Source organism: Pieris brassicae, chromosome 3, assembly GCF_905147105.1.
Source record: "Pieris brassicae chromosome 3, ilPieBrab1.1, whole genome shotgun sequence".
In the NCBI taxonomy this organism is placed as follows: Eukaryota; Metazoa; Arthropoda; class Insecta; order Lepidoptera; family Pieridae; genus Pieris; species Pieris brassicae.
This window is the reverse complement of record NC_059667.1, coordinates 253,012-271,679: the sequence shown is the minus strand read 5'-3', so window position 1 is coordinate 271,679 and position 18,668 is coordinate 253,012. Positions and strand designations below refer to the sequence as shown.

Genomic DNA, 18,668 nt, shown 5'->3' with positions numbered 1-18,668 from the left:
CCAAATATATATTATTATTATCCTAAATTACAAAAATATAAAAACAATCAACACATCTGACGTTGTAAATCTTCTAAAATGTATTAAAAAATACATATGTATCCATAGCCTGGATTCGCGCGAAGTTTTTAGGGATTTTTCCCAACGTTGCATCTTTTGGATCATTTACCCGTCCTTCGTCCCGAACGGTGTCTTTTAGCTAACATTTGTTTTCAATTTAACTTTGGGGATTTTCAGGTTTCGTAAACAAAACAATAACTGTTTGATTTGAAACTTTATAAATTGCGTGCTTGCTTTTTTTGTTATAAATGTTTAATTAAGTTACGGCGACACAAAAATTCATTACAAAACTTTTATTAAAAGCTTAGAAACGCTTTGCCGAAAGGTCCTCTATTTTAAATTAAATTAAAATTTTATTCTAATACTATCGCTTTTATTGTAGGTCTACTGTTAGAATCTACCATTTTTATAACAAGATTATTTTTAGAAATAGATTTAAATGCGCTTTGCATTGATTACATAATATAAGTTATAGTATTAATATGCAAATCACAAATTTACAATTTTAAAATTAAACAGTATATTTAAGTAACGTTATTGTTAGTATATTTGCAAAATTATTTTGTATCGTGTTCCATTTCATTTACATTTATTAAGTTTATTTACATTTATTATACTACCGATCAAGTTAATGGATAGGTAAGATGCTACACATCAAGTATTATTTTTTATATCCTGAAAATTGATTTTAAAGCAAGTAGAAAGTATGTCTACGGTTTCCATAACGTAAATTGCTCGTATACATCATGGGTTTAATACAATGCCTAATGTTTCATAACCATCAAATACTAGATGTAAATTGTAATGCCAAAACTATGCGAAAAACCTTATTTGCTATCAATATTTCGTACGCACACGCGGAATGCGCTCAATTCGTTCAATCATTCAGTTCCCCTCAGCTTGCGCCGAGCGGCGTCACCGTTCCGCCGCTCGCCGCTCAGTCATTCAGCTGCCGCCGTGCAGAGTGGATATGTTGCTATTCCTCTTCACAGCCGCGTATTATTCTTCGTAATTTTTAAAACTAGTGTGACGTGTATGAAATTACAACTGTTTATCTTTTACCGAGTACATGTGCAAATAATGTGTTGTGTTACAAACGTGTTTGTTATACTAATGTGAATTTGACTTGGAAATTACTCAAGCCGGTTTCGAGGTACGTGAAATTGTGGTTAATCTTAAATGTTAGGCTATAAACATAAAGCAACGGGTTCATGCGATTACGTCTTAAATAAATATGTATTTGAATGGCACGGTGACTAATTATTATCCAAGGTAACAGTGACTATTCTCAAGTGGGACGGTGTGCTGTTTCACGCTTGAAGATTAGATTTCTTGTTTTTGATTGGGTAATGACTAAGGATTATCTACTAAGTAATGTAAGGTTATGCAGCTGAAAAATAATTAAAACAGTTGTAAATGAATGAATCGATGAATGACAGATTAAGTTTGTTAAAATGATTTAGTAAATACTAATAACTAAAAAGAGATTAGTTTAAAATTCGAAATTGTTAGACGGTAAATACGGCATTTTGCCAGAATAAAAAGGCGATTGTCAAGATATAAAGTCGAAATGTTTTCTTATTTATAAATTTTATCTGAATGCCTCAAATATCTCAGTTTATATTGCAAGGAAACAAAAAGAAACTAAAAAATGAACCAGCGGTTCATCCTCTTCCACTCGTCCTAATGAAACTGGAAAATGATTGCTATTCATTGTTATGAATGAAATATTAAAATGAACTAGATCACTGAAGGTCAATAAAATCAATTGGTCATTCCTGTCTGTACTAGAAAACAGTGGTGTTTGTGGTATTTTATATTGATTAATATATTTACTTTATCTTAGAGGCATAGACAGTTTTTATTACGCTTGGTAGGTACACAGGGAATATAAAATGAGCACGGACTTGTAAGAAAGCATAGACAAGAAGGAAAAAATATATGACACAATATAAAGTTTAGATCACCAAGCTGCATTGAAATATTCAAAAGTTATTTTGCATACTATATTAAAACTTCGTAACTGGTTCAGCTTGAGTTTGATACTTTATTTATTCGATATTTTGTTACGGGTTCTTAAGCAAAATAAAGCTGTAAATGGAGATTAAAAAACTTAATAATAACAACAACTAGATATGAATTTAAAAATAAATCCTAAATTTATAATTAAATAAAGATTCCACCCCATACAATGATACTCAAATTCCTAAACTCTCAACATATCATAATTGAATAGCTTCTTGCATAATTGTTTGGAAAAACTATAGCTCCGAATACTACGTAGTAGACTCATATTTTTACAGTATGAAGTCTCGCGGGTATTTCGCACAAGGCAGACACGTTTGTTTCTTTATTTGCAAGTACCTATTTATACAGCCTCCTGAGTTTTCGAGACACGTTTTCGATTTTCGGTTCTTATATGCCTAAAAGGTTACCTCGTTTTTTTTTCATTTCTATGTACGAGCTGTACGAGCAGGTACTGTACTGTATTGTAAGCGCACGTAGAAATTATCTGGGGTTAGAACGCATGACCTCAGTAACCGTTGCTCAACAATTTGCAGAGATATAAAAGCGTTCGAAAAGAAGCGGCCCATTGCGGTATAGTGTATCTTGCAGCATCATACTATAGGTAACCTTATTTTGGCACTAAATGTTAACTGAGAAACCTGTTAAAATAAATATTAATGTCATAGATATAAAGAGAGCACAAGGTTTCGTTTTAATTAAAAATATTATGTAGGTTTCCAGTCTAACCTATTTATTTAAAGTATACTAACGAACTGCGGTTTGCTCCTTCATTTTTAACTTTCTTATAGAATATTTCCAGAACGTTGTTCTTTATCGAAATTACTCTCTATTGTATCATTATCAAAAAGAGTATGCATATAAAAATGAGTTTTTGTTATCACGTAGGCAATTCACGGCTTTGGGGTCATATATTTTTTTTTAATGTAATAGCAGGCAAACGGGCAAGAGGCTCACCTGATGTGAAGCGATACCGCCGCCCATAGACACTCACATTGCCAGAAGGCTCGCAAATGCGTTGCCGGCCTTTCAAGAATTGGTACGCTCTTTTCTTGAAGGACCCTAAGTCGAATTGGTTCGGAAATACTTCAGTGGGCAGCTGGTTCCACATAGTGGTGGTGCGCGGCAAAAACTGCCTTAGAAAACGCTCAGTTGTGGAACGACGGACGTCAAGGTGATACGGAAGTTTTTTGTTTGTTTGTTTTCTTTGGTTACTTATTTCAAGATTATTTTAGCAGCCTTACACCCCGTAGCCGTGAAGGCGCATTATGGAGCTATAGTATAACATTTAATCACATTAGCCCTCCAGATAAATACTCGGGAGATGAAGCTCGTCCCAACTCCCAAGATAAGGGCCTACATCAAGGCAATTTGCGTTATGCGGTGTAACCATTAAAACTTTTTGGGACATGTTTTATCTTATCTTACAAGGACGATCTTCTAAATTTAAGAGTATGTCACCAAATCTGAATTTTATTACTGCAAGATAGACTTTTGTATATCAATACTAATATTATACTATGGTTTGTTTGTTTGATTGACGCACTTTTCAGGAACCACCGATTAACATTGATAAACATTTTTGCGTGGGTAAGCCATTTATCGAGAATAGCTACTTAATGATAATATAATCACGACCAAAATAGTTCAGTTAGTATAGTAGAATGTATATAACATTACATTATTTGAAGTTTTAACTGACTAAATCATTAAAGTTATTCTCTGAAATAAAAAAAAAAACAAAAAGCTTAGAACCTTAATTAGAAAAATAAACAAAGCCGGCTGTTTAAGCTCGTTCAGTTTAATCTGCGATAAAGTATCATTCAACACCTACTTATCAAAGTACAGTTCTAAGAAGGCATTGTAATACTAACGAGTAATATTATGCACGTAAAACAATAACTTGTAGCTATCTTCACTAAGAACTTGCCTTACAGCATTCTCAGTAGCGTCATTCAGATATTTTCATCTGCTCGTGAAATAAGCTATTTATTTATTTACGAAGCATTTTTAAATAATATCGAGTAAGAAGCAATCGTGTACGCATGCTCCTCTCGCAAATGTACCTTGCAACTAAAGTCTAGTAATAACAGTTATAATGTCTAAATAACATTTTGATTAAGAGTTTAAAGTAGCTTTTCTTAATAGTTATTGTTTTTATTAAACTGATAAATATATTTTAACTAAGCATAAGTTTACATGCAGTAGTTTCGTCCACACAAGTAGGTAATATTTAATTTGATCTGGCCAACAGCGGACTTCTGGGAACTCGTTTTAACTTTAGCCCTTTGCCAGCACGTGTCTAGTTTGTCTACTTTTAGAATCGCTTTTGTAGCTCATATCTGTTGTCGGTTGTAATTCATATCGTACAAGAAATTGTATTCTAAGAATTTCTTATTGCTTTAGCTGCGTTGTATACTCTACTACAAATCATTTTCATTTTAATAGAAGCGTATGAAGTATTATGTATTTATATTTGATTAAAAATTAAATGTAATACGTCTATTTGAATCACGCAAAATTAATCGATATCAATGTAATGAAATGGAATTTGTTAAACTCATGTATGTGGTGGTAATACGCCGCCCGCCTATTTGCGAATGTAATTACATTGCGGCCGATATTGTTTATCTGTTCTTGTTTATGGAGATTGATTTTGTTATTAGGTTATGTACGGTTTTATTAGACTTTTATACCTAGTCCAGTAAAAAGTTCTGTTACAAATATAAATAAATTTTTTTTAAATGAAGTAATATATTGAAGTTTATTATTAAAAATATATCAGATATTTATTAAAATCTTAGCAAAAAATAAAAAAATAATTTTCTATTCTATCCGCATTTATACAGGCCTTTAATCTTTTGGGCTACGAATCTATGGACTTACGCGCTGTTTCCAAGGGAAATCTCACCACTGCTTGCTCCAAAGATTTTTTAAGAGACCTAGCGGTAATCTACATTTCTAGCAAGTATTTTTGCTTTCTAAAAGGATATCGACGAATTCTGGCTTAAACAACCTTTGAAGTTCTAACAGCACGCGGCCTCCCCGATCTTTTCTGGTTTTCTACAGGCGAAGTGTTGTTGTATCTGTTGATAGTACGGACATGCGACTGATACCAAGCTTTGGAATGGTCTGTAATACGACCGACGGCTATACCAACTTTGTGCAAGGCGATCACTGCAATCCTATTTTCTTCGACATTGTATTCTGTAACATTTCATATTGTAATTTGATAATGAACACGAAAAATATGTGGAATGGCACAAAATCGAAAGAAGCTATTAAAAGAATACCTTCCAAATTCAAAATATCTAAAAAAAATAAAAAGAGAAAAGTTTATATGTATCTTTATTTATGGCCAGACAGGAAAGTGTAAAAAAACTTATAATTGGACTAATTATAGTATTCATTTAGGTAAATAACAATATAAAATATAGAAGATTGTCTTGAAATCGCCTTAATTTGATTTTCCAGCTGTATTGCTCATCCTTAGTAAGTTGAAGGGGAAAAAGTCCCGTATGTTTACTCCATTAAGACATTTTAATGTTTACATTAATAGCTTTTACTTAAGCCGCTTAACAGGTGCTCTAAACATTTTAGAACTCTAAAAAACTTGAGTGGTTAGTCGGAGAGCTATTACTTCGAATATTTGTTCTTTTTGTTTTGTCTACAAGTTTTATTTGTAAATGTGTATACTGTTTTATATATATATATAGATTATATAAGATGTCATGAAAGCAGATAAATATAAAGTAAACATTCCATTCTCAAATTTTTGCCGATGATAAGTTGTCGATAGTGTCCTTTAAACAAAAATAAAAATTAACACCTGAAGACCTTCCAGCTCCATCTTTACATTGTCTCAGTGATACCTGAATAAATTGGAGCTTAGAACTAACAGTCCGTTCGTTAAGTAGCCACACGATGACACGGACAGGTAAAGGGAGTTAATAAGAGAAACAAACACTACATAAAGACTTCGGAGCGGCACACCCAAAAGCGTTTTTGCTGTCATAAAATTCTGCCTGGCGCCCGAACTACAACCCCAATCGTGACATTCATATCTATTTTTCTAAAACACACGTGCTACCACAAAAACATAGATAACACGCTCTTTTTACGCTCTATTATTTATTTAACGAATATGGAAGCGGAATTAATCGACCGTTACAGAGTGAATTCAGAAAAACGATATAGAACAAAGTTTGAAGGTTTTTGCAGTTTTTATTCGAAGGGGATAACAGCTGCCGTTGCTTGTCAGCTCTAAATATAAAATCAACATTTCATTTTTATTATGAATCGTGTTGGAAGTATCGGGTTTACCAAAACAAATGTAACATATGAAACGTGAATCCTATTTTTGCAATGTTAATTAAATAACAAAGTTTATTTGTTATTTGGGAAATAGAGAAGTAATCTGTACCGTTGTACACATTTAATTAAGTTGTTATAATTTTAGTAAAAACTTATTAAGTAGTAAATGGCGGCCTCATTGTACATAATGTATTCGTCGTAGTTTTGGGTTGCTAATTTCGAGCATCGTTATAAAATTATGCAAGGTTATGTTTTGTAATGTAACGTGAAGAATAATGTTTACATTCACAGAACCTTTTCTTATTTAATTATTTTAGCTATTATTGGAAACTGGAGAAAATTTATTAAGATTGAGACATTAGAAAGGGATCATTCCGGCCAATTAGGTCGAATTAAAATTGTATCAATTTGAATTAATTATTGACTGAAACGTCTCTCTCTATGTTTTAAAAATAACCATTTTCTATACAACTATTAAATTAGAAGAGAATTCTCTAGCATAGTTTTACAACAAACACATAATTTAATTGTCTTCTATATAATTATACTACATTAGCAAATGACTAACTGAGCCGAAAAGTAGAATTTTATGTTTTTAGAATATTAATTCCCAACGAAGCTCGGCTGTGCGCCGCGCCCAGTCTAAATTATTAATCCGGAAAATTGAAATCATATCATGAAATTGTATCAAGTTGCGTAGTGTGTATACAGCCGACTATAATTAATCCCTTTACACGTTAAAATTAATTAAATTCAATGTGCAGTAGTTAAAGGAGCTTTAGGGATTGTTTAATGAGTCATCAACTATTGGTTATTTTTGTATTAATTTGATAAGTGGTAATGTTGCCATAGCGTGCACACAGATACAAGATTTTCCTCTCACACACCAGTGTTGGTTAGGGATATCCGACACGACATGGAGCATCACGAGAGGCCGCTGCAAGTGGTGATTCGTGGCGAAGGAAAAATTACAATGTTCAAACACCATTACTTAAAGCTATGCAGTCCAACATTCTAATCACTCGACCAATGCGTCAATTATTATCGATTTTTCGCATTTGCAAAGTATAACGAAAGTATCATCCGCAACGCTTAAACTAATCCGCCAACTTGCCGAGTTTGAAAGTTTAAAATGTATTTTTAATCACTCCGTAATTCCCGGGACGTTTTGACACGGTCTCCGATGTATGGACTAAATAAAATGTAGGTTAGTACGTCGCATCTCGTCGAGGGAAATTTTAAATGCGGCTCATTAGCGAAATTAATTTTAATGTTATATTTATACGAGGTGACGTTTATGTTTTTTTGAATATTTATATTTACATGCTGTATTATGAATCCGTCCATTTATAGACACATATGTACTGTGATTTGTAGAGTCGAATTCTTAAGATCAACTACCGGGATATTTTGTAACTTCGCTGACAAGTGGTTTGTTGATGACTGATGATCACATGGCACTTTCGTCTTCGATGACGTAATAACTGAAATTCAGCTTTCTTTGTCCTATTTAACAAGGATAAAATCCTACGTATGACAGTACTTAGGCAACTTATTAAAAATCCATACTGTATTTACATTTGTTGCGCATAATTTTTATTTATTAATAATTCCGAGTTTAATAGAGCTCCCTGAAATGGGTAGAAATAACAAAACACATTTGCTTGAGTGAAGCAATATTTTTATTAGAGGTAAACATTGTATAATATGATGAAATTGAAGGTATTTACAAACAAAATGTGAGGCGAGGTTTGTTTTGGCCTTGTTCACGTAGCGCTGAATAACATTGCACTAACGCGTTTATTGCTTGCGATGACCCAAATCATAGGAGCCAGAGGAGTAAAAACTATTCGCAGTTACGTTCGCACTTAGTTTCATTTGAAGAAATCAACAATTGATCCAAAACCACAAGAATATAATAGAATACAAAACAAGGGTATATCGCGAAATGTATATATCGAAGTCTTTAGATGTAAATAATCGACATGCCGATCAATTCAAATGGGAAGCAAACATCAGTTTGTATTGATAATAACTGAGAATTCTCGTGGCAGCTTACTATCGCTTGATCATCGCTCAATTGCCGATTGTTATTGTTTTACACCCTTCTATCGTGCATCTAACAGAAACATGTGACCAAACGATGCAAATAGAAACCCTTGTACAGATTCGTTGAATTAGCGCCTATCGGTCTCTCTCAGACACCATTTGCCCGACAAGGATGTTAGACACAGAACAGTTAATGCAGGTGCATTGGTGACGAATAACGTGGATACAAATTTTACCTATATTTACTGGGGAACAAAGTTTACTTTAGCGTGCGTATAATCAGTTAGTGTAATTATTGGGATGTGGGTACAAATATTACACCGTCACTGCAGGTGTGCGAGCGACAATAGATGACGCCAAAGCATGTCTTAACACCTAAAGAATAAGGCTGTATTTAGTAGGAATAAGTTTCAGTAATTATCGAGGTGCGACAAACCCGTTACTCATTATGAGGCTAGTCATAATCAGTTGGCAATACAAAGTTAATTTATTTAGGCAAGTTGGTAATTAAGTTGTAACTTTGCTGGGGATTAATTAAAAAGTTGCGTTCGCTGTTTATACGTAGTTCATTTAATGTCTAATTTCCGGTATAAGTTTTTTTGTAACTGCTACAGTTAAGTTGCCAGTGAGAAGTTGCTGAGGTAACCATAATGATAATTATTACACGAATTTTACGGTTTGGACATTCATCTTTCTACTTTGATAACACAATAGGTCGGCAACGCACCTTCTGGCAATGTGAGTGTCCATGGGCTACGGTATCAATTAACATCAGGTGAGCCTCCTGCCCGTTTGCCTCCTGTTACATAAAGAAGAGTTAGTAGAAGTTACTTTTGAACGTACTTGTCTATATTTATTTTTCTCTTCAGCATTTGTGTCTTCTTACATTCAAAAGCTACACTTTTACCAAAAGTGGTGGGCTTTCTTTGTATTTTAACATCAATATGACATCAAACAGATTTTTACAAGAACGAAGTTGTGCCCATACCTAGTATTCACTATTTCAATTTAATGAATTACCAATTAACAACATTACATTATACCTAAAATTTAAACAATTGCCAAATACTTATCTTGTCACATAATAAATATATAATTTAATATAACTAGTTAGATCCCAAGATCAAAGCGTATTTAACAGCATTAAAGGATTCGCCTAAATGTGAAATAATTAAGAATATAAGACAGGTCTCATATCAATTTACTTTGTACCTGAAATTAAGAGGGCTGGGAGGTCGGCATTTGCAAGTAATAACTACTTTGAGCTTCCTTCAAGGGGTTTTTAACCGGCGGTTTAATTTTATTACAATGTTTTCAAGTTGTTCTCAAGAAAATAAACGATTAGTTAGTCACACTAGACTAGAGCTACGGTTTTTTTGAACCACTCCGATGTTCGCCATTCTAAATCGAACTTATTTATATCAGTATTGTTTAAAAAACCATATATCCATATATATTTGGCATGTAGGTACCTACTTAAAATTATTGTTTTGTGGGAGTTAAGTTTAGAGTTACGATGACCACCAGTCTTCATCGTTGTACATATTAGTAACTACAAAAGTTACTACAGTTAAACACATTTCGAAGTATATATAATATTAAATTAACGAATACCTTAGGTGCAAGAGTGTGAGACTAAAGAAGGTTAAGTAGTGAAATGTTTGAATTTAAATAAGTTACGAAATGTTACCGGACCGGAGCTTGCTTATCTTCAACTAATTATTGAGGAATGCCTCTTAATTTATTTAGTTGTATTGAAGTGTTAAAATTTTACAAGTTTGATTAATATTGTGTGAAAGGTGTAATGGTGTCTGCCCATATTATGTATTCTGTAGCAATCATATTTTCATATACATTGATATCATTATGTATGTTGCCATTAACATCAATTAAATAGGTAATATTCGAATATGTTTTAATGACGTATATAGCAATATTTATAATTGTTTGACTTATGTAGTATTTTTTTAATTTAAATTTAATATTGTTTCTTGTTATATTAGTAAGAAGTGTAGCTTATATATCAATTAAATAGTTAATATATATATATAGGTTTCTTGCATCGGCTATCTATGGCGCGTCAGTGTTTGGATTTGTTTATGACGTTTTACGTGCAATTTTAAATCGCTTGAATGGTTTGATTGTTATAAATTTACAGTTAATATGTCACTGGCCTTAATATATATACATATATATATATGTTAATGATTTAAATATGTTCGACGTCCTGGTGGATAGAAAACCTGTGTACAGTTTGTGTTTCCACCACACCAACTTCCTTTATATTAAGAACACTTATATAATAAATAAATAAAATATATTTTTTATGAAAAAAATTGTGTAACAGGAATTTGCAAAGCTTTTTTGTTCTATATAATTGTAAAAACTTAGTAAAGCTTGGCTCGTGAATTACTAAATAAATCAGGCATAGACAACACAGAACAACCACGCCTCGACGATCTATTCCGTAGTGCCGTAATTATTTGTAATTGGTCGGTCAGCTCGAGCGCCCTAATCACCGGGTGTCTTCGATTGTACGCACCTAATGAATACTCGTAACCTGTGCTTAAAATAATACGAGCCTTTCTACTCCAGCTTTGTTTTCTTGGGAATAGTGTTCGTTACTCGATGCTAACTTTGCTGCTTCAGAACTCCAATAATACTGTATCATCTGCCTAGGCTGGGGACAAAAATATAAATTATTTTTATTCCATTGGCATGAGCTGTGTTAAAGCTGTCGGAACTTCACTCCTGAAACTCTGTCGTAGGTATATTAAGGAGTTTTGTCTGTTGGCACACTTTAATCAAGCCAATATTATACTTAGTCTGGCCATAAATACTGTTACAATTAAAAATAAACGTATTATATTTGAATTTGGAATTTGTCATTTTTATATGATTGTTCATTGGGTTTTCTCATTTTGGCGCCAATACATTGTATATTTTGTGCTATTAACATGGAGTGCGGTGATAAAGGAAACCGAATCGCTGTGGTTGCATTGCACAAAGTAGGTATGGAGGCAAATGCCATTGTTAAAACTCTCCATATGATTAGTATTAGTAAAATGTTTGTGTACCGGGCTATTAATAGGTACAATGAGACCTATGTTTGTGTGAGTAAAAGATTTTTTTTTCTATGTTTCAGCATTTATGGCTAGACTAGGTATATATTTTTTAATCTATTAATCATTTTTATTACGGCTCACCCAAATTATTCATTACGCTCACTCTTCCGATGCAATAGGAAAGTTTTTCAATTAATTGCAGTGCACGCGGTCCAATGCGCGCGGTGCGACGCAGAGGCGCGCCTAAGAATATTTAACTGGAAATGGAACGCGAACTATGAGTAATATACGTGCTACGTGTCTTCCGGTTTCATCTTCACGTTTTACAATTAGATTACATTTTAATTTATTGGTTATTGATATAAATAGCTGTTTTTTGTTTGGTCCTTAACGTTACTTACAAACACCATTAAAACATTCAATCCTTTTCGATTTCGTCTTAGTAATTTTCGATTTTTTCGTTTTTTTCGATTTTTTGTTTTTCGATTAGATTTCGTCTTAAATCATTACTTTATTTTAAAGTAATGATTTAAGTTTAAATATTAATTGAAGTGAAGTAGTAGTTTACTTAGTGGAAACTACAAATAAATATTCGATTTTTGCACAGCAATTCTATTTCTTATTTAGCCATGCATGAAAACAAAATGGCGGCTTGTCACTTGACATGAATCGGCCGTGAATAATTCGCCATTTGTTGACTTTCCCGCCATTATTACTTTTTACGGTTTAACAAGCTATTTTACCCATCTCTTTGTGGACTGCAATTGCCATTGTATTATTTTTAGGGTCGCACTAAGTACTGAGGGGTGTAATGTTGCGGGGGCTTAGGGTCGGACTTTACATTTTAGGCACAGGAGTCGTTAGTTATTGAGTTTTCATTATTCGTCTAAAGCTAAAAGATAAAGCATATTTAAAAAGCTCATTCTCCCATCTCCCGCGAATACATTACGTCCGCATACACATATGACTTACTATAGAAACGGAATTACCGTTTACTGTAAATAAATTGCCCGTAAAAAACATAAAAACGTAATAAAGCATCGAGTATGAGCAATGTTTGGTTACATCGCCGCGTGATTTATATTGTCGCGTGAAATCGCGGCACAAAACTAGCGAGCTATAATGAAATCGGAATTGAATGCGACACAGGCGGTCCAATAAATCGTCCTATCTGATCGCAGGGTAGCGGGTTCAATTATGTTTCGCGTTGATAACAAATTGCTTATTGCCGTCAAGTTTCGTCATTTCATTATTCAGAGATGGGATGCGATCATCGCGGCACATCTGCCGCTAGTTTTTAATCGTTTACGATCATCATGCCGCGATAAAAACATTTTCAAGTAATAATGGCGGCGATGAATATATTTTTCTGTTTCCTGACGTGTAATATATATTCAATCCTAACATACCTAAACAAGAGAATAAGTCTGATTTGGTTAAATGAGGCTTAAGATCCTCGAATATCAGTCGATGTCATGAACACGGTCGGGGCCCGCAGCCTTAAAACTGTGAATATCGATTTTAAAAGTGCTAACTTATTTAACCCGGCGATCACTCGACTTTAATGATTTTCCCACAAAGCTCTATTTGGGTGAATAATGCGTGGCTCGACCGGCAAAAAGGCAACCGATAAAAAAGCGCCTAAAAAATGAGCCAGATCGCTGTGTCATCGGAAAATCACTGTTATAAATACTGAGGTGGCATTTCATGTTGCCACGCTTTTGGACCAAAACGCGTCGACGCTTTTAACTTAACGAGATACGAAATGATAGCTAATATTAGCTTAATGTTCGGCGAGTTCTTTTAAGTTTGTCATATGCGTTTTTTTTATATTATTTTGTCTATACCTATAAATTTATTACCGTAGTTCAACGTAGTTGGGCGTAGTTGAGCGAGAGATTTGGAAGGGAAAAGGGTTATAAGAAAAAGCAATTATTATTTTTACTTATTATTTAACAAATTGTAGAGATGTTATTGAAACTGGATCTAATTACGCGTGATTTGTGAGTGATGCGGCCATCTGTCGAGGGAGGGGGTTCATTTATTTCGGTAATTAGCCGCATTGTTCGATAACTTGCACTATTGGGGTTTGGGCTTTTTTCGGGACATTCTAATCAACTGTTGGATTTCTTAGTGTGGGGCTAAAATTATTTAGTACTGTTGGTTTCAAAAAGTGTTAACTATAGCTATATGTGTTGGGGACTGATTCGAAAACATATGCACATTAATATGCAGATCAAATTGTTCAGCTAGAGTTAAGCTTTTAACGAATTTCATTTTCTATTTAATTTTGAGAGGAACAGATGTGTTTTTAAAATTCATAAGCAATTTAAAATATTGATGATGCCCCAGGGGTCTCTAAATCAAGTAGCTCGTTATCAGGAGCCGCAGTTGCCATTCAGGGCACGCCCTTCCCCTTTTTCATTACCTTACAGCTACCATTTTATCCCGGAGAATGTAACGCGCGACTTAAATTAAAGGCATTTCGTAACCCTTTACAACAACGCCTGACAAGTAAGAGTTTGTTTACGAGACTTGTGTTTAGAAGAATATTTGCGTTTGGTTTTTGAAAAGTAGTCCTATACGTTTTATAAAAAGAGCTAAATAATTTTACGTTTGATACAAAGTGAAATGCTATTTCAGTGAAACGTTTGTTTATTTCAATATTTAAACAAGTAAAACAAGAGTGCACATTTCTTTCCGACATGTTATTCAAAGTAACTTTGTTTCGCTGACAAAGAGCCGAGATAAAAGATATTCAAATGGACTCGGCAGAACGAATAAATAAACACTAGACGATTTCGTCGAATAACGTCTTGCTTTTATTTCGTCCTGTATTCCGTGGCTTAATTATAATTCTTCTATAACATAATAAACATTAAAAATTAAATATATAATGTATTTTTTCACAGTATTTCATCTCGATGCAAAACCTGTATTATTCAGTCATCTAATTTAGATGGATATAGGACTACTTTTCAAATTAATATATATTGCTCATATCTAATGACAGCAGTTACTTTGAAATTAATTAAATTATTCCTAAGCGTTAGATTTATTAAGATCTAAGCATATAACCCGTGTGGTTTCACAAATATTTAAAGCGTTTTCTAGGTAAAAGCAGTACCAAGTAGGATTTATGCGTGGTTCCTAAAAAGCCTGAAGGCTGCATTGCGCTCAATGCACATCCTTTGAGCATTCGCATTTCGTTTGAGAGATTTTTGATTTGGACTTTTATGATGGCATCCTCAATACTGTTTATCCTTACTGTTTCTGATTTTATCTATTTTATGAAGATATTCGGATTGAAAATCTACAGAAATTGTAAAATATTTTCCTCGTTCGATGCCATGCCCGTTTATTAGACATTAAAATCGGTTCAGCTGTTTAGTGCGACCAAAAATGCTATTTTATGTTTGTAATTAATTAACTTAGAATCGTTTTCGCAAAATTATTTCTAAACTATTTAAAAATAATAATATAATACAGGGTTTAACCCACCCTTTCATGTTTAGATTTTAGATGAATCTATATATGTGACATAATAGATTAAACAGTCTCCCCTCTTCGTCACAGAGGTGTCTGTTTTGCCAACAACAAATATAACAACATCAAAGGGCTGTCTGTGTGCTGAGCAAACATTGTGTATCTGATACAGAAATCGGTTATGTCGCCGACCGATAACGGACCGATACTGCCGATAATGAAATGATAACGATGAGTAGTTGCGAAATAGGATACCTGAGTACCACGTGTAACCTAAATTGTGTGTTTGATTTGATAATTGCATTTCCTTTTAGACATTTAATCGTTAACAAGGCTCGTGACACGCGCTTCTATATTTTGCCTTACGACCAAGATTTTGTTGGTCAAGTGCAGCTGGGTTGAGAATCACTCGCTTAATCAAAGTCAAAATATGCATGAATAATATAACTATAGAATATAGACATTTAGTTTTAATAATATCATTTTTACTTTCAGGTAAATTTTGTGTTCAATAATATACGACGCTGTGAAAATGTGAGTAGTTTCTGAATAGATCAATAGGAAAGTTTGTTTTGTTTTTCTCACTGTTACGCATTGAACATTCTAATACCAATCAGGAAATGATTACAGCATAACTCTCCATATAGCAAAGTATCATTATGACACACAAGGTTGCGAGCGATAGACGACATCTTTGTCATAACATGACCATAATTGTTGTATATTTTTTTGAATCAGCAATATTTTCCGTGTAAACATAGTATCGAAATTTAATATCGAAAAGAATTTATTTTATTTGGTCGTGTTGGTTTTTAACTGTGGTAACGAACGATATATACAAAACTATAGCTAAATGTTAAATTAATATTCTCATATGTAAGTTTTTAGCAAGAATAAAAGATGTTGAATGAGTATTCTTATCTCGCAGTCAAATGTCATCATCGAGGCCACTGGGCCGTGATATGTATCGTAATAACATACTTTGTTCGCTCCCGTTTTACTTTTCTTTGTGCTTACTCACATTATTAAACTTATAGTTGACAATTGAACTAAGCTAAAGGCACAAAATTGTTGAAATAATATATATTACTTAGTACCTACTAGGGTTTTTGACGCAATCTCGTACCCGTCCTTGACAAAGCACGCCTCGATATCCTTACTTCCTTTCTCAGGGATGTAGGATAAGACCACCCGAAGTCTTCCGCGGCTGACAGCTTTTATCAGCCGAAAGCCCGATTGAAACCATGACTAAGGATTTTATAGCGTTGCGGATACGGCCATATTTTCGAGGAGCGTGCTTTGAAATTATCATGTACTCGAATGTACTGCACTTGAATGAAGGTTGTTAAAACTTTTCATCTCGACTCCTGCTCACGAACAGGATATGAGAAATACGGAGTATCATAATTAGTTTTTGAACAATAAAAAATTACGTAACCTTTTTTTGTATACGTATATTTTTCTTGTTTTATATTCATAGAAAACTGAGTTTGTTTTCTCTTCGTTTATATTAAGCACACATACTAGTCCACTTCTCTTTAAAAACCAACGAGATTCCTATTCGGTATACGAGTATGTCACAGACACAGCCATTAAATGGTCGAACTCTGCAATTAAGATTGACTTAAATAAAGGTCTGGTTAGATCGGCCAGCCCCGTAGAGACCCAATTTGTCAATCTCGAGACCCGATAGTGGGACATTGGGACAAAATTGAACGCACCTTAATTAACCTCCTTTAACCGTTTAGTCTTTAAAGCTTACTCTTGATAGAATTCTATTCAAATCATCTACAAAATATATACCTATAGATTTACCTAAAAGTAGTTCCATAGTTTGTGTAAATGTTATTATTACTAGTTAACTAACGTAGCATTTTGGTTGCTAGCTTACCTAAATAAGTGTTTAAGGTAAATTAATTTCAATACAACTACTAATTACTAGTCTGAGGCCCCATATATTTTACTATAAACACAGATTAAACGTATTAAAATCACGTTAATCTCAAAGAAACCGTTAATCGCCGCCGAAACACCAAAACTCCAGGAACTCCGTCTTTTTTATTCCAATTACTTTTAGATCTGTAATTTTGCTTTGGTTCGAAAAGGATAAATTGGTCGAATGCCTTCGAAAGAATAATTTCGTTAAGCGATTTATAAGAGGCAATCAGGTGTAATACCCGCTATTAGATCCGCGCTGATAATCCTACCCCTGCGATGGAAAAGCCTTTGCCCTGTGTGTAATCAAACTATACATTAATAGGCATACAAGTGTATTAAATATTGATTAATAAAAGGAAATTAACATTTTCATAAAACATATATATACTATGTAATGTTACCTATATGTTTCAATTTTCGTGATCTAACAATAGACGTAGCTCTCGACGTAAGCTCGCCTAAGTGAAACATGGAAGCCTCACAGAAACTGGTTAATCAGTAATCAATTAGGTAGTTTATTCAGGAATATTACACTTAAAATCTAGACACAAAGTGATATTTCAATTAGACAGCATAACTTATTTATTGTAGTCTTTGCTAAATTCATATTAAAACGTAAATCCGTTTTAACTTTCGCTATTTAGCTTAAAATTATACACGTCGAAAAGAATTGTATTTCATACCAACCAACTGCTTTCCGTGGTTTGTGGACTGTGGTTAAACCTTAATTTGAGTATATTGCTTATTATGTACGACTTACTAATCCGGAAATGATTAAACTATGGCCATTCGCCTGTACACATGCAGTTTCCTTCAATTAACTGTAAGCTGGTTTAACTGTCACTAATCGCTAACGCAGAATTTAGACATTTTGGCTACATATGCAGCGTCGCACAAAGACCGTGATTCTTTGTGCTGCAGCCAATACCTTCAAAACTGTATGCCCAATGTCCAGGATGTTACAGATCAAATTATGCCAGACAGTATTTTAATTAATAGCGGCCAAGTACACGGAAGGTACTATATACCTTTGTTGCCGAGCTCATGTTTCTAAATAAAATATTGGGAACTTTCAGAATGCAGGTCAAAAGTGAAGGAATAAATCCAAAGTGAACAATGAATACGATATCCTATTTCACGGTATTAAAACGCTAACAAACGCCCATAAATTGAACGATCCGCGGGCGTTCATTGTATCTCTGATAGGACTATTAATTTGATAGAAATCCCACTATTTGGAGAAATCTTGCATAATGCCGACCTTTCCTCGCCTCCAATTATTTATGTTATCTTTACTGTTCTATAAATTTTCCAAATTATCGATAATATGCTGCATTTTTATTAGATACTTAACGAGCGTTTAACTAAAAGTTAGAGGTCAGAGGCGTCGGTTTACTTCGTATTTTCTTAATGTACGAATTGGTATTTGCTAATAATTGTAATAGTAGGTAAAAATTCTATCAGTGAATCTGTATCGAACGAAAAGAAAATCTTTTAAAAAATTGGCAAAGTTGTGAGGCACCTTCAATAAAGTATCGGAAAGACATTTACAAGTGTTTTTATTGACTTTCATACGCTCGCTTTAGTTTCACGGTTAATAGAATTCGCTAGGCATTATATATAGACACAGCGTATTTACTTAATAAAACATGTCTTTTACATAGACATTATTAAGAAGCCCATTTTCTGAATAACGTTATATTTTAATAATATTTCGCAGTTGTCTTCAAC

At 33.6% G+C, this 18,668-nt stretch overlaps 1 protein-coding gene across 4 annotated transcripts in view; it reads left to right on the top strand.

Moving 5' to 3' along the window:
• The first annotated feature begins 992 nt into the window (after window positions 1–992).
• Window positions 993–18,668, top strand: part of LOC123706999 (leucine-rich repeat-containing protein let-4-like) — a 118,752-nt gene continuing 101,076 nt past the window's right edge. For 3 of the 4 annotated variants that reach the window (XM_045656729.1, XM_045656728.1, XM_045656725.1), the window contains exon 1: window positions 993–1,213. The gene's annotated coding sequence lies outside the window, so the exon portion shown is untranslated. Of the gene's footprint in view, window positions 1,214–15,494; window positions 15,534–18,668 lie in introns of all 4 variants that reach the window. The other variant, XM_045656726.1, reaches the window with a different exon arrangement.